Consider the following 14,961-nt stretch of genomic DNA (forward strand, 5'->3'; position numbering starts at 1 on the left):
CTACTATTATTGTGTTGATATATATTTTCCCCTTCAGATCTGTTAGTATTTGCCTAATATATTTAGGTGAACCAATGTTGGGTGTGTGTATATTCACGATTGCTATATCTTCTTGATGAATTGACCACATCATTATATAATAACGTTTTATTTGTCTCTTGTTACTATTTTTTTGGCTTAAAGTCTATTTTGTCTGATATAAGCGTGTGTGTGTGTGTGTGTGTGTGTGTGTGTGTGTGTGTGTGTCTGTGTTCTTTCTTTCGGTTTCTACTTGCATGGGATATTTTTTCCATCCCTTCAATTTGATCCCATGTGTGATCTTAAATCTGAAGTGAGTCTCTTATAGGCAGCATGTAGTGGGTCTTGTTTTTTATACATCCAACCACTCTGCGTTTTAATTGATGACTTCAATCCATCTATATTTAGGGTAATTATTGATATGTAGGGATTTATTAATGTCATCTTATTAATTGCTTCCTGGTAGTTTTTTATTTCCACTGTTTCTTTTGCCCACCGTTTCTGCCTGTTTTTGTAAATTGGTGATTTTCCATGGTGCTATGCTCTGTTTCCTTTTTCTTTATCTCTTGTGCATCTACTCTAGGTTTTTGCTTTGTGGTTACCATGAGGATTACATAAAACATGGACAAAACAATTCATTTTAAACTGATAGCAACTGAACTTCTATTGTATGCAAAAGTGCACCCTTTTCTTCCCCCTCTTTTCATTTTTGATGTCACATTTTACCCTTTTTTAAATTGTATTTTTTAACAAATTATGGTGGCTATAGTTATTTAAAATTTTTTTCCTTTAACCTTGATATTATAGTTAAATGATTTTCAGACCATTCTATTACACAATTAGATTTTTCTAAATCTGACTACACATTTACCTTTATTAGTATGTTGTATACTTTTTTATGTTTTCATGTCACTAATTAGAGTCTTTTCATTTCAGCTTTAAAAAGTCAGTTTAGCATTTTTTTGCAAGGCAGTTGTAGTGATGATTAACTCCCTTAGCTTTTGTTTGGGAAAGTATTTCTCCTTCATGTGTGAAGGACAACTTTGTCAGATAGAGTATTCTTGACTGGCAATTTTTTTCTTCCAACACTTTGATTATGGCATTCCACTGTCTCCTGGCTTCAGTACGGTTTCTGTGGAGAAATCTACTGATAGCTTATTGAGGTTTATTTGCATATTAAAATTTTTATTCTCTGCCCACTTTTATGTCCTGCAGAAAAAGGTGGTTCTTGCACTATGCTCAACAAGAGAGCATACGTTCCTCTGCATTGCTGATTGTCCCATGGTTTATTTCTGAATCCAAAACTAAATCACTCTATTGAAGCTGGGCTGGAAGGCAGTCATGCTGAGGAAAGGTAAAGTATGGTAAGCTCCTTCTCCTCTTCAAGAGCAAGATAAAATAAAATGCTAATTAAATTTAGATTATTTTTAAATAGTTCTTATTTTAAAAATGTATCAGTAAACATTAAAACAATAAAAATAGTATATATCATAACCAACCCAATTCAAAACTACATGTGGTCGACACCACCGCTTAGATGATGAACCCCGCCTCATTCCAGGAGTTGGCCAAGGGTGCCCATCTGATGGAATTCTGGCCAGTGTTGTGGAAGTGGAGATTCATGGGTGCTTCTGCTGGGAAAACACCTTCTTTGAAGAGGAAGGGCTTGATTCATTCACAAAGCCCCTTGAACATTCCCCCTTTTCCATATCCTTGCCTGAGGCCATAATGCCTCAAGTTACAGCAGCCAGCCTATGTTCTTGAGATGAGAAGCATGAGGAAAAGGGCAAGAGAATCTCAGACACACTGGTCTTGCTGTCATTAAGGGCAGAACTAACACCAGAAGTTACCTATTTCAAAATAAAGTTCATTTCTTTATACCATTTATACTTAGGCTTCTTCTCTCTTGTAAGTGAATACATTTGTTGCTCATAAGCAGGGAGTAAGGAAAACTCACTCAAAACAAAATAACAAAATAAAGGAAAAAACACAGAATAATAAAACATAAAATATGATAGTATAATTCCAAAAATATCAGCAGTCACAATAAATGCAAAACCCTTAACTCACCTTTAACATACAGAGATTCTCGGAACTACTTTTAAACAGTCAAATTAGTATTTGGTATTTATAAGAAACACACTGAAAAATATATTTCAAAGTAAAATAATAGAAAAGGATATTTGAAGCAAATGCTAGTTAAAACAGAGCTACCATGCTCACAATGTTGATATTTAGAAGTAGAATTTTCTTAAGAATCACTGGATGTGAAAAAAAATTTACTCCTGATCAAGAGAATAGTCTTGCAAGACAATAAAACAGTCTTGAGCTTGAAGGCACCTGACAACAAGCCTTGAAATATATAATGCAAAAATAGGTAAAATTATAAGAAAAACTGATAATACCATTACTGTGGCGGAATTGTTAGCACAGTGCTTACAGAAACTGATAAACCACATAGATAAAAGTAAGTAAAGTACAGAAGACTTGATTAATACTCATAAACAATGTTTGTCTATATTTATCTATCTAATGTATCAAAAATAGGCAACAACTGAAAAATGGCGGCATGAGGTGAGCCTCTGTAAAGCTCCACTGGAATTTACAACTAATTGAACAACAATAACTCCACAAAGGACTACCTGCATAGCAGACAGGCAAGATGAAGAGGCCCACCACTGAATTCACCTAAAGGTGGGAGAATCGCGCAAGCAGGGGTGGAGGGAAAAGAGAAGCGCGGAGACAGAGCCACACGGGTGCAGGACGCAGACCTAGCTCAGTGCTCCGAAATCGCTGCATCCCAGAACTACTGCAGCTGCGGGAGAGGGAAGAACTCGGACTGCTAGGGCTCCGCTTATGGCCCACAGGGCTGAGGGGGCAGCATATAACACGGCTGAACCCAACACTCACGGCAGAGACCTCGGAAAAAAAACTGAGGGAAGAAGGCTGAAAATGGTGGTTTAAGCCCTCACTGACGAACAGAGAATGGAAGCCATAGGGACTGAGACTAGCCACCCCCTCCCTACCTTCCCAGAGCACGCCGCGGCCCCACCTGCCTGGATCCAGAAGCTGAACAGTAGCAGTGTCAGATCAAAAGAATAGAATATTTGCTGTTCTGAGAACTTTGGACCGCAGACACAGATTCGCAGCCCAACTAGTTCCGGCAAAGAGGAGGGAACTGTGGAAGCGGGACCGGGTGTGGTGGTGATCACCGCCATTGCTCTGGGCCACCACTCACAACTCACCCCACCCCTGGTCCCACCTATCTGTGTGGAATCCTGCAGGAAGAAACAGAACTACTGAAACATATGGGCTCTGAATCCAAGCAGAAAGAACTTTGGAACTTCAAAAGCTCTCTGCATACACACACAGACACTGAGCCCTGTGACCCAGGCAAACTATTAACAGAGGAGAAGCCCATCTCCCAGGGCATACCCCCATTGTGTGAGAAGCTGGAATAGTGCAAAGAAAACATACCACTACTGTGTCAGAGAGGAAAAAAAGGCAGCAGTCGGAGAGAAAATAAAACATTCTACCAACAAGTATTGGAAAACAAAAGAAAGACCTCTTCCTATCAACCTGTTGCAAAAGCCACTCCTGTAGACGTCTTGGAAGAAATATAATAAATCAGTAATTGCCATGAATAACCAAGGCAACAAGACAGCTCAGAAAGAAAGTGAAAAGTCTCCAGAAAAGAAACTTAAAGATATGGAAATATGTGACTTAAATGGCAGAGAATTCAAGATTGCAGTTCTGAAAAAACTGAACAAGATGCAAGAAAACACAGAAAGGCAGTTTAATGAACTCAGAAACGCAATCAAAGAACAACATGAGCATTTTATGAAAGAGATTCAAATTTTGAAAAAGAACCAAATAGAATTTCTGGAGATTAAGAACTCAATAGAAGAAATTAAGAATGAAATAACCATCTTAGGTAGTAGAGTTGACCAGATGGAGAAAAGAATCAGTGACATCAAAGATAGAAACCTGGAAATTACATGGATAGAAGAAGAAAGAGACTTGAGACTTACAAGAAATAAAAGAACTCTACAAGAACTTTCTGACTCCATTAGAAAGAGCAATATAAGAATAATGAGCATACCAGAGGAGCAGAAAGAGAGAAGGGAACAGAGAATATATTCAAACAAATTGTTGATGAGAACTTCTTAAACTTGAAGACAGAACTGGAACCTCGAATCCAAGAATCAAATAAATCACCTACTTACCTCAATCCCAACAGGCCTTCTCCAAGGCACATTGTATTAAAGTTGTCTAAAATCAATGACAAAGAAAGAATCCTCAAGCCAGCCTGGGAAAAGAAGACAGTAACCTACAAAGGAAAGCCCATTAGATTATCAGCAGATTTTTCAGCAGAAACTCTACAAGCTTGGAGGGAATGGAACCAAATATTCAAACTATTGAAAGAGAGAAATTATGAGCCAAGAATAATATATCCAGCAAAGATATCCTTTAGATATGAAGGAGGAATAAAGACCTTTCCAGACATACAGAAGCTGAAAAAATTTTCTAATACACGACCTGCAGTGCAAGAAACACTAAAGGAGGCTATTCGACCACCATCAACAGGGACAATCTGTGGTAACCAAAACATATAAAGGGGAAGAGTAAGGCCTGAACTGGAATATGGGAATGGAGAAAGCGTGCTGAAGAAAACAGAATACTCTAAATATCAAACTTTCTTTTACATAAACATAAGCGTAACCACTCAAAAACATACAGAACTGAAATATATACTGTAATAAAAGACGAAACAGAGGGAAACATCATAGAATATCACCACACAGAAATAATAGACAACAACAAAAAGGCAAAGAAACAATGGAGACACAGCCTTACCAGAAAACTAAAGACAGAATGACAGGAAATCCTCACATATCAATAATCACCCTAAATGTAAATGGACTGAACTCACCAATAAAAAGGCACAGAGTACAGCCACTATGGAAAACAGTATGGAGGTATCTCAGGAATCTGAAGATAGAACTACCCTATGATCCAGTAATTCCACTCCTAGGCATCTACCCGGAGAAATCCAAAACTCCAATTCAAAAATCTGTATGCACTCCTATGTTTATTGCAGCACTTTACACAATAGCCAAGATATGGAAACAACCGAAATGCCCATCGGTCGATGACTGGATTAAGAAGCTGTGGTACATTTATACAATGGAGTACTACGCAGCCATATGGAAAAAAGAAATCTTATAATTTGCAACAACATGGATGGATCTAGAGAACATTATGTTAAGTGAAATAAGTCAGAAAGAGAAAGACAAGTACCATATGATCTCACTTATATGCGGAAACTAAAGAAAAGAATATGTGTATGAACTAATCAGAAACAGTTTTGGGGACACAAAAAACCGAGAGTTGTTAGATGTGCGGTGGGGGGAGGGGGTTGGAGATGGGGGGAAGGGTGAAGGGATTGGGGGGCGGCTGGTGACCACAGGATGGCCTCAGGGTTTTTTGAGAATTACTTTGGGGAACTTATTCAATAGTGTTTGGGGATTTTGTTGGGTGTCCGATGGACATGTGTCCTGTTTGGGAGACCACCTCAGGGATGCTGTGGATGCCTGGTCATGGCATTGTACACCAGAGACTGGACATTAATGAATGCCATCTATAATTTTATGTGTATAATGTGATGGCTTGGTGTGAGGTCGGGGTGGTGGTGGATGGGGGGAGGGGGATTCACGGAAAAAAAAAAAAGAAAAAAAAAGGCACAGAGTAGCAGATTGGATCAAAAAACTAAACCCAACCATATGCTGCCTACAAGAGACACATCTCAGCTACAAGGACAAGCATAGACTCAAAGTGAAAGGGTGGAAATTGACACTCCAAACAAATGGTGCCCAGAGAAAATCAGGTGTAGCCATAATGATATCAGATGAAACAGATTTCAGGGTGAAAAAGATAACAAGAGACAAAGATGGACATTTCATAATGGTAAAGGGGACTATACAACAAGAAGACATAACAGTCATCAATATTTATGCCCCCAATCAGGGAGCACCAAAATATACCCAGCAACCGCTAACAGAACTAAAGGGAGAAATTGACCAAAACACAATTATACTAGGGGACTTAAATACATCATTGACAGCTATGGATAGATCATCCAAACAGAAAATAAATAACAAAACAGCAGCCCTAAATGACACATTAGATGAAATGGACATAATTGACATATATAGAGTGCTTCATCCTAAAACATCAGACTATACATTCTTTTCAAGTGTACATGGAACATTCTCAAGGATAGACCATATATTGGGACATAAAATCAGACTCAGCAAATTTAAGAAGATTAAAATCATACCAAGCATATTCTCTGATCACAAGGCTTTGAAATTGGATATCAACTGCAAAAAGAAAGCGGGAAAAAAACACAAATACATGGAGATTAAATAACATACTTTTAAAGAACAACTGGGTCAAAGAAGAAATTAGAGGAGAGCTCAAAAGATACATAGAAACAAATGACAATGAAAATAATCCTACCAAAATTTTTGGGATGCCGCGAAAGCAGTTTTAAGAGGGAAATTTATATCATTACAGGCCTATCTCAAGAAACAAGAAAAAATCCCAAATAAATAACCCCATGTTACACCTTAAAGAACTAGAAAAAGAAGAACAAGCGAAACCCAAGGTCAGCAGAAGAAAGGAGATAACAAAAATCAGAGCAGAACTAAATGAAATAGAGAACAAAAAGACAATAGAAAAAATCAATGTGACAAAGACCTGGTTCTTTGAAAAGATTAACAAAATTGACAAACCCGTGGCTAGACTCACTAAGATAAAAAGAGGAAAAACACTAATTAATAAAATCAGAAATGAAAAAGGGGAAGTTATCACGGACACCACAGAAATACAAAGGATTATCCAAGAATACTATGAAGGACTATATGCCACCAAATTCAATAACCTAGAAGAAATGGACACATTCTTAGAAACACATAGATTCCTAGTCTGAACCATGAAGAACTGGAAAATCTAAGCAGACTGATCACCAGTAACGGAATTGAATCAGTCATTCAAAACCTTCCCAAAAGCAAAAGTCCGGGACCAGATGGCTTAACTAGTGAATTCTACCAAACCTTCAAAGAGGATCTAATACCAATCCTGCTCAAACTCTTCCAAAAAATTGAAGAAGAGACCGTACACCCAACTCTTTTTATGAGGCCAACATTACCCTGATACCAAAACCTGTTAAGGACAACACAAAAAAGAAAAGTACAGACCAATATCTCTGATGAATACTGATGAAAAATCCTGAACAAAATTCTAGCAAATAGAATACAACAATGCATTAAAAAGATTATTCATCATGACCAAGTGGGGTTCACCCCCGGGGCACAAGGATGGTTCAACATCTGCAAATCCATCAGTGTGACACATCACATAAACAAAGTAAAGGACAAAAATTATATGATTCTATCAATTGATGCAGGAAAAGCATTTGACAAGATACAACATCCATTTATGATTAAAACACTTAATAAAATAGGTATAGAAGGAAAATACCTTAACGTAATAAATGCCATATATGAAAAACTCTCAGCTAATCTCATAATTAATGGTGAAAAACTGAAGCCCTTTGCTCTACGTTCAAGAACACAACAGGGCTGTCCCCTATCCCCTCTGCTGTTCAACATATTGTTGGAAGTCCTTGCCAGAGCAATCAGGCAAGAGAAAAAATTAAACGCATCCACATTAGAAATGAAGAAGTTAAATTATCGCTCTTTGCAGATGACATGATGCTATATATAGAAAACCCTAAAGTCTCCACCAAAAAGCTGTTAGAAACAATCAACTAATACAGTAAAGTTGCTGGCTACAAAATCGACGTACAAAAGTCCATTGCATTCCTATATACTAACAATGAAATCTCAGAAAAAGAAATACAAAAAACAATTCCCTTTGCAATTGCAGCAAAAAGAATAAAATACCTAGGAATAAACTTAACCAAGGATGTGAAGGACCTATATGCTGAAAACTATAAGACATTTTTGAAAGAAATTGAAGAAGACACAAAGAAATGGAAAGACATTCCTTGCTCATGGATTGGAAGAATTAACATAGTTAAAATGGCCATATTACCTAAAGCAATATACAGATTTAATGCAATCCCCATCAAAATCGAAAAGGCATTTTTTAAAGAAATAGAACAAAGAACCATCAGAGTTGTTTGGAACCACAAAAGGCCCCAAATAGCCAAAGCAATCTTAAGAAAAAAGAACAATACTGGAGGTATCACACTCCCTGACTTTAGCTTGTATTACAGGGCTACAATAATCAAAACAGCTTGGTATTGGTGGAAAAACAGACACATAGACCAATGGAATAGAATTGAGAACCCAGAAATAAAGCCATATAAATATGGACAGCTAATTTTTGACAAAGAAGCTAAAGACATACAATGGAGGAAAGACAGCCTCTTTAATAAATGGTGCTGGCAGAATTGGATAGCCATGTGCAAAAGAATGAAACTGGACTGTTATCTGTCACCATGTACCAAAATTAATTCAAAATGGAGCAAAGAGTTAAGCATAAGACCTGACACAATAAACTGCATCGAAGAAAACATAGGTACTAAACTTATGGACCTTGGGTTCAAAGAGCATTTTATGAATTTGACTCCAAAGGCAATGGAAGTAAAAGCTAAAATAAGCGAATGGGACTATATGAAACTTAAAAGCTTCTGCACAGCAAAAGAAACCATCAACAAAATAAAGAAGCAACCAACTGAATGGGAGAAGATTTTTGAAAACAGTGCCTCCAATAAGGGGCTAATATCCAAAATATACAAGGAACTCATGCAACTCAACAACAAAAAAAACAAAGAACCCAATTGAAAAATGGGCAGAGGACCTGAAGAGACATTTCTTTAAAGAGGACATACAAATGGCAAATAGACATATGAAAAAATGCTCAACATCACTAATCATCAGAGAAATGCAAATGAAAACCACAATGAGATATCACCTCACCCCAGTCAGAACGGCTATCATCAACAAGACAAATCGTAACAAGTGTTGGAGAGGCTGTGGAGAAAAAGGAACCCTCATACACTGTTGGTGGGAATGCAGACTGATGCAGCTGCCATGGAAGGCAGTGTGGAGGTTCCTCAAATAATTACAAATAGAATTACCATAGGACGCAGCAATCTCTCTCCTGGGTATCTACCCAAAAAATCTGAAAACATTTATACATAAAGATACGTTTGCTCTAATGTTCATTGCCTTTTATTACGGTGGCCAAGACATGGAAACAACCAAAATGTCCTTCGCTAGATGAATGGATAAAGAAGTTGTGGTATATATACACAATGGAATACTATACGGCGTTAAGGAAAGATGATATAGGAGCATTTGTGACAACATGGATGGATCTCGAGAGAATAATGCTAAGTGAAATAAGTCAGACAGAAAAAGCAGAGAACCCTATGATTTCACTGATATGTGGTATATGAACCAAAAACAAGACAAACAAATGAGAAACAAAAACTCATAGACACAGACAATAGTTTAGTGGTTAACAGAGGGTAAGGGGGTGGGGGGTGGGAGATGAGGGTAAGGAGGATGAAATATATGGTGATGGAAGGAGAACTGACTCTGGGTGGTGAGCACACAATGGGATTTATAGATGATGTAATACTGAATTGTACACCTGAAATCTATATAATTTTACTAGCAATTGTCACCCCCAATAAATTTAAAAAATAAATAAATAAACAAATAAATAAAACAATCCCATTCACAATGGGATCAAAAAGAATAAGATACCTAGGAATAAATATAAACAAGGAGGTTATATTTGTACTCTAAAAACTATAACACATTGATGAAAGAAATTAAAGAAGACACAAATAAAAGAATAAACTGTGGGGGCTGAACTGGTGGCTCAGGCGCTTGGAGCTCCATGCTCCTAACTCCGAAGGCTGCCGGTTCGATTCCCACATGGGCCAGTAGGCTCTCAACCACAAGGTTGCCAGTTCAATTCCTCGAGTCCTGCAAGGCATGGTGGGCAGCGCCCCCTGCAACTAAGATTGAACACTTGGCACCCTGAGCTGAGCTGCCTCCCGGATGGCTCAGTTGGTTGGAGCACGTCCTCTCAACAACAAGGTTGCCGGTCTCGACTTCCACAAGGGATGGTGGGCTGAGACCGCTGCAACTAGTAACGGCAACTGGACCTGGAGCTGAGCTGCACCCTCCACAACTAAGACTGAAAGGACAACAACTTGACTTGGAAAAAAGTCCTGAAAATACACACTGTTCCCCAATAAAGTCCTGTTCCCCTTCCCCAATAAAATATTTTTTAAAAAAGAAAAAGAATGAACTGTGCTCATGGATAGGAATAATTAATATTATTAAAATGTCCATATTTTCATACACACATATATACATATACACAATGGCATATTACTAGGTCATTAAAAAGAATGAAATCTTACTATTGTGACAACATGGATAAGCCTATAGGGTTATGTGGGATTACATAAGTCAGACAGAGAAAGAAAAATGCTGTATGATTTCACTTATATATGCAAAATTCAAAGCACAAAAGAAACAAAGCAAAACAGAAGCAGACTCATAGATACAGAGAAAAAAACGCATCGTTGCCAGAGGAGAGGGGCAAGGAGTAGGCAAAAATGCTGTGGGGGATTTCTTAATGTACAAACTGCCAGTTTAAAATGAGTCACGGGGATGTGAAGTACAGCATCGGGAATACAGTCAATAATATCGTAACTCTGTACTAGACTCACCGTGGTCATCACTTCGTAAGGTATGTAAATGCCAAACCACTGTGTTGTACACCTGGAACTTATGGAATATTCTGTGTCAACTATAACTTTAAAATACACTTTGAAAAAAGATAAATAATGTTTCTATAATATTTTGGCCAAATCACTTAACAGTCACTTGCATGCGTCATAACCCCCATCCCTAAACATTCAGCATTCATCTCTTTGACAAAAGCACATTTCTTCCTATCCATAATATTATAACAATGGGGAAAATAAATAAAATTCTCAAATATATTCAAATTTCAAGGTCATATAAAATTATCTTAATTATCCTCCAAAAGTTAAATTTCATATCAGCTTTTTAAAAAAATCATCTCGTATTTAGTAACACTTTTTAAATGTCTGCATAATCTTCCAGTGTGGATATGCACATGGGACTATTGGGACAAGGGCCACAGCTCACCTAGGCATCTGTCCCCTCAGCAGGGCAGAAGAGGGGCCCCCGTGCAGGGTCACACCTAGTCCCCCAGAAATCTTTCCTGAACAGGAGTCACGTGGACCTGAGAGCTGGTCTGAGGGCAGTCCTACCCCACAAGGGCCCACAGTGAACCCATGGATGTCCTTTAATGCCCCTCCTGCCCCAGGGATTGCACCTCATATTCAGAGGGTGAAGAAAAGCTCCACACATTGGAACTAAGATTCAACCACCGCAAACCATCTCATCGGCACCGACACAGCCCATGAGAGCCCAACCCCTGCTCCTGCCCTCCTGCATCTCTCACACACTCACCCCCACCATCTGCCTTGAAACCACCAGGACTTATCTCATGTCCTTTCCCTGTTTGTGTCAGTCACACCTGGTCCCCCAACGTCCTGCACACTCATCTCCACAGCTCTGCAGACCCCTATTCCTTCTCCTCTCACATCCCGTCCCCAACTCCTGAGACCTTCCCACTGAGCCCCTGAGCTCTCAGCCCGGGATGAGCCAAATCCCCAGAGTACTCTGTCAGGAGGTTCCTTTACCTCGCAGCTCTGACAGAAGCCTGGGCCTCCCCAAGGACACGGCTCCCATAAAGCCCTCCCCCACAGTGGTGTACCTCTCCCTTCCGTAGGTACCTCCTACCCCATGTTCCTCTCTTCCCTAAACATTTTCTTACTTGAACCTTCTGTACTCAGATTACGGCCCCCACTCCCCTCACTGTAACTATTCCCTGTGAACCCCCAGGTCACTCCCCCATTGTTGACTCTTTTAGTTTCTGACCCACTGTCTCCCTCCCCAAGAGAGTTACCTCCTCAACCCTCAGTGATTTCAGCATAAGCAGAGGTGGGAGGTTGAAGAGTGGTCTCCAGAGATGTCCAGCCCTATCCTTGGAAACTGAATGGCCTCAGTGGCCAAAGGGACCTGGGTGATGTAATTCAGGGTAAGGACCTTAAAATAGGGACACTCCCTGGATTATGCGGGTGGGCCCAGTCACATCACACACACCCTTAGAAGCAGAGAAGTTTCTTGATGGAGTCAGAGATGCTGCAGCAGAGACGCGGCCGAGGGGAGGTCAGAGAAATTCCAAGTGGGGGAAGGCCTGGGTGCTGTAGGGGCCTTGTTCCGGGACCAAACAGGTCCTCTAGGAGCTCAGGGTGGCTCCAGCTGGCAGCCAGCAAGGAAATGGGGACCTCAGCCCTATGTCTGCAAGAAACAATTCAGACACCAAATTTGTGAGCTTGGCACTGGATTCTCCCAGCGCCCCCAGTAAGGAACAGAGACCTGCCAACACCTTGATCTTGGCTCAGTGAGAGCATGTCGGACTTGGCCCCACACACTGTGAGGTAATCAGTGGGTGCTGTCTAAAGCCGCTAGGTCTGTGGGAACTTTATGGCCGTGGAGGACCCCACGCAGCAGAGGGGATGCTCCCATTCCCTGGCTTCTCACTTCCCTGAGCTCCTCTTCCCGTGACCTTCTGCTCTGCTCTCCCTGGGCCCCACACCCTTGTCATCCCCTAGACCTTGTCACTTCCGACAGCCCAGCCCTTCCACAGTCTCCATTCCATGCTCCCACTCTCTGCCACCATCTTCCTGCTCATCTCCTTGCAGGGTGGCCTAAGCCCTGGAAACACTGAAATGATGATTTTATCAGATGTTGTAATGTAACACCAGCAAACCATTCATCACAAATATGCCTGTTTATGGTATTGGCAGGAAAAAAAGACACCTGGACCAATGTAATAGAATTGAGAACCCAAACATAAACCCACATATATATGTATATATAGGCAGATAATTTTCAACAAAGGAGTCAAAAACACAATGGAGAAATGAATGTCTCTTCAATAAGTGGTGCTGGAAAAATTGGAAAGTCACATTCAAAAGAATGAAATTAGACTGCTATCTGTTACCATGTACCAAAATTAACTCAAAATGGATCAAAGACCTAAACATGAGATCTGAAACAATAAATTGCATAGAAGAAAGCATAGTTACTAAACTTATGGACCTTGGGTTCAGAGAGGATTTTATGAATTTGACTCCAAAGGCAAGGGGAAAAAAAGCAAAAATAAATGAATGGGATTATATCAAACTAAAAAGCTTCTGCACAGCAAAAGAAACCATCAAAAAAACAGAGGCCACCGATGGAATGGGAGAAGGTATTTTCAAACACCTCTTATAAAGGGCTAACATCCAAAATATGTAAAAAACTCATATAACACTCAACAAAAAAATAAACAATCCAATTTAAAAATGGGCAGAGGACCTGAACTGACACTTCTCCCAAGAAGACATACAAACAGCCAACAGATATATGAAAAAATGCTAAACTTCACTAGCTATTAGGGAAATGCAAATCAAAATCATAATGAGATACCACCTCACACCATTTAGAACGGCTATCATTAACAAAACAAGTGTAGGAGAGGCTGTGGAGGAAAAGGAACCCTCATACACCGTTGCTGGAATGTAAACTGGTACAGCTGCTGTGGAAAACAGTATGGAGTTTCCTGAAAAAAATAAGCATAGAATTACCATATGACCCAGCAATCCCTCTCCTGGTTATCTACCCCCAAAATATCTAAAAACATTTATCAGTAAACCCATATGTACTTCTATGTTTATTGCAGCATTATTCAGGTGGCCAAGACATGGAAACAACCAAAGTGTCCTTCAACAGATGATTAGATAAAGAAGATGTGGTATATATACACAATGGACTATTACTCTGCCATTAGAAAAGATGAAATCTGGGGGAACCACAGCGGCCAAGACCAGGACCGGTGGCTTGCTGTCCACCTGCTGGCCATGCTCCACAAAGAAGAGCTATGGATGGTGGGGGCATGAGCGTTCCCAGTGTAGCCCCCACCGTCGTTGAAGGAAGTGCCTGGGGTGTGTGCGGGAGGGCTATGGTGGCAGGTGGTGGTGGGAAGTTGATCATCTCCAGTTCGGCGATGGGGATGGAACTTGAGTAAAGGTGTCCAGAGTGCGAAACAAGCTCAGCCCAGCGCAGAGAAGCGCCCTGAGAATCAGCCTGTGTTTTTTGGGGTTAATATTCTGGACATTCGGAAGACAGGTCATTTCCCACGAAAAAAAGGGATCTGAGCCGACCAGTCAGGAGGTAGAAGGAATCTTGAATGACTCAGGATCTGTGTTTGCTTCATCTGTAAAATGGGCTTCTCGTTAGGTCAGTCTTGAGTAGGAGCCACTGCAGAAGGAAGATCTGCGATTTAATCAGATGAAAACCCACAACAGGGGGAAGGATCCAGGGTTCTAGATCAGATCTGCAAGTTCAGTAGACGTGTTGGAAGCAGCTCCAGGGCAGGGATGGGGGGTGCCGCGGGGGTGGGGGGAGTGGAGGCGGCTCACTGGACTAGCTGCTCCAGAGGAAAGACACAAGAACTGGCTCCAGTTCTGTGGTCTGGGTACCCAGACCACTGTGGGAGGAGGAAATGGGTGTGTCAAACACAAGGGCTAGCTTAGAGGGACCCAAGGAAGCCCTCCATTCGTGGGAATCTCAGCTTTGCCCTTAGCTGGGGTGTCTAACTTTTCCTTGGGCAGAACCCTTCATTTCTCTTTGGTTCAGTTTGATGTGCTCCTTAAATGAAGCAATTTTTCTGACAGATTAAGTCAGGTAATCCATATGAAGTGCTTAATACAGGGTTTGTGTATAGCAGTCACTCTATGTAAGCTAT

General features: G+C 40.3%; 1 pseudogene across 1 annotated transcript in view; it reads left to right on the forward strand.

The window, feature by feature from the left end:
- The window catches only part of LOC308494786 (high mobility group protein B1-like), a 38,932-nt pseudogene that overhangs the window by 17,433 nt on the left and 6,538 nt on the right, over positions 1–14,961 (forward strand). The gene's annotated exons all lie outside the window — the stretch shown is intronic.

Source organism: Rhinolophus hipposideros, assembly GCF_964194185.1.
Source record: "Rhinolophus hipposideros genome assembly, chromosome: 3".
Taxonomy (NCBI): Eukaryota; Metazoa; Chordata; class Mammalia; order Chiroptera; family Rhinolophidae; genus Rhinolophus; species Rhinolophus hipposideros.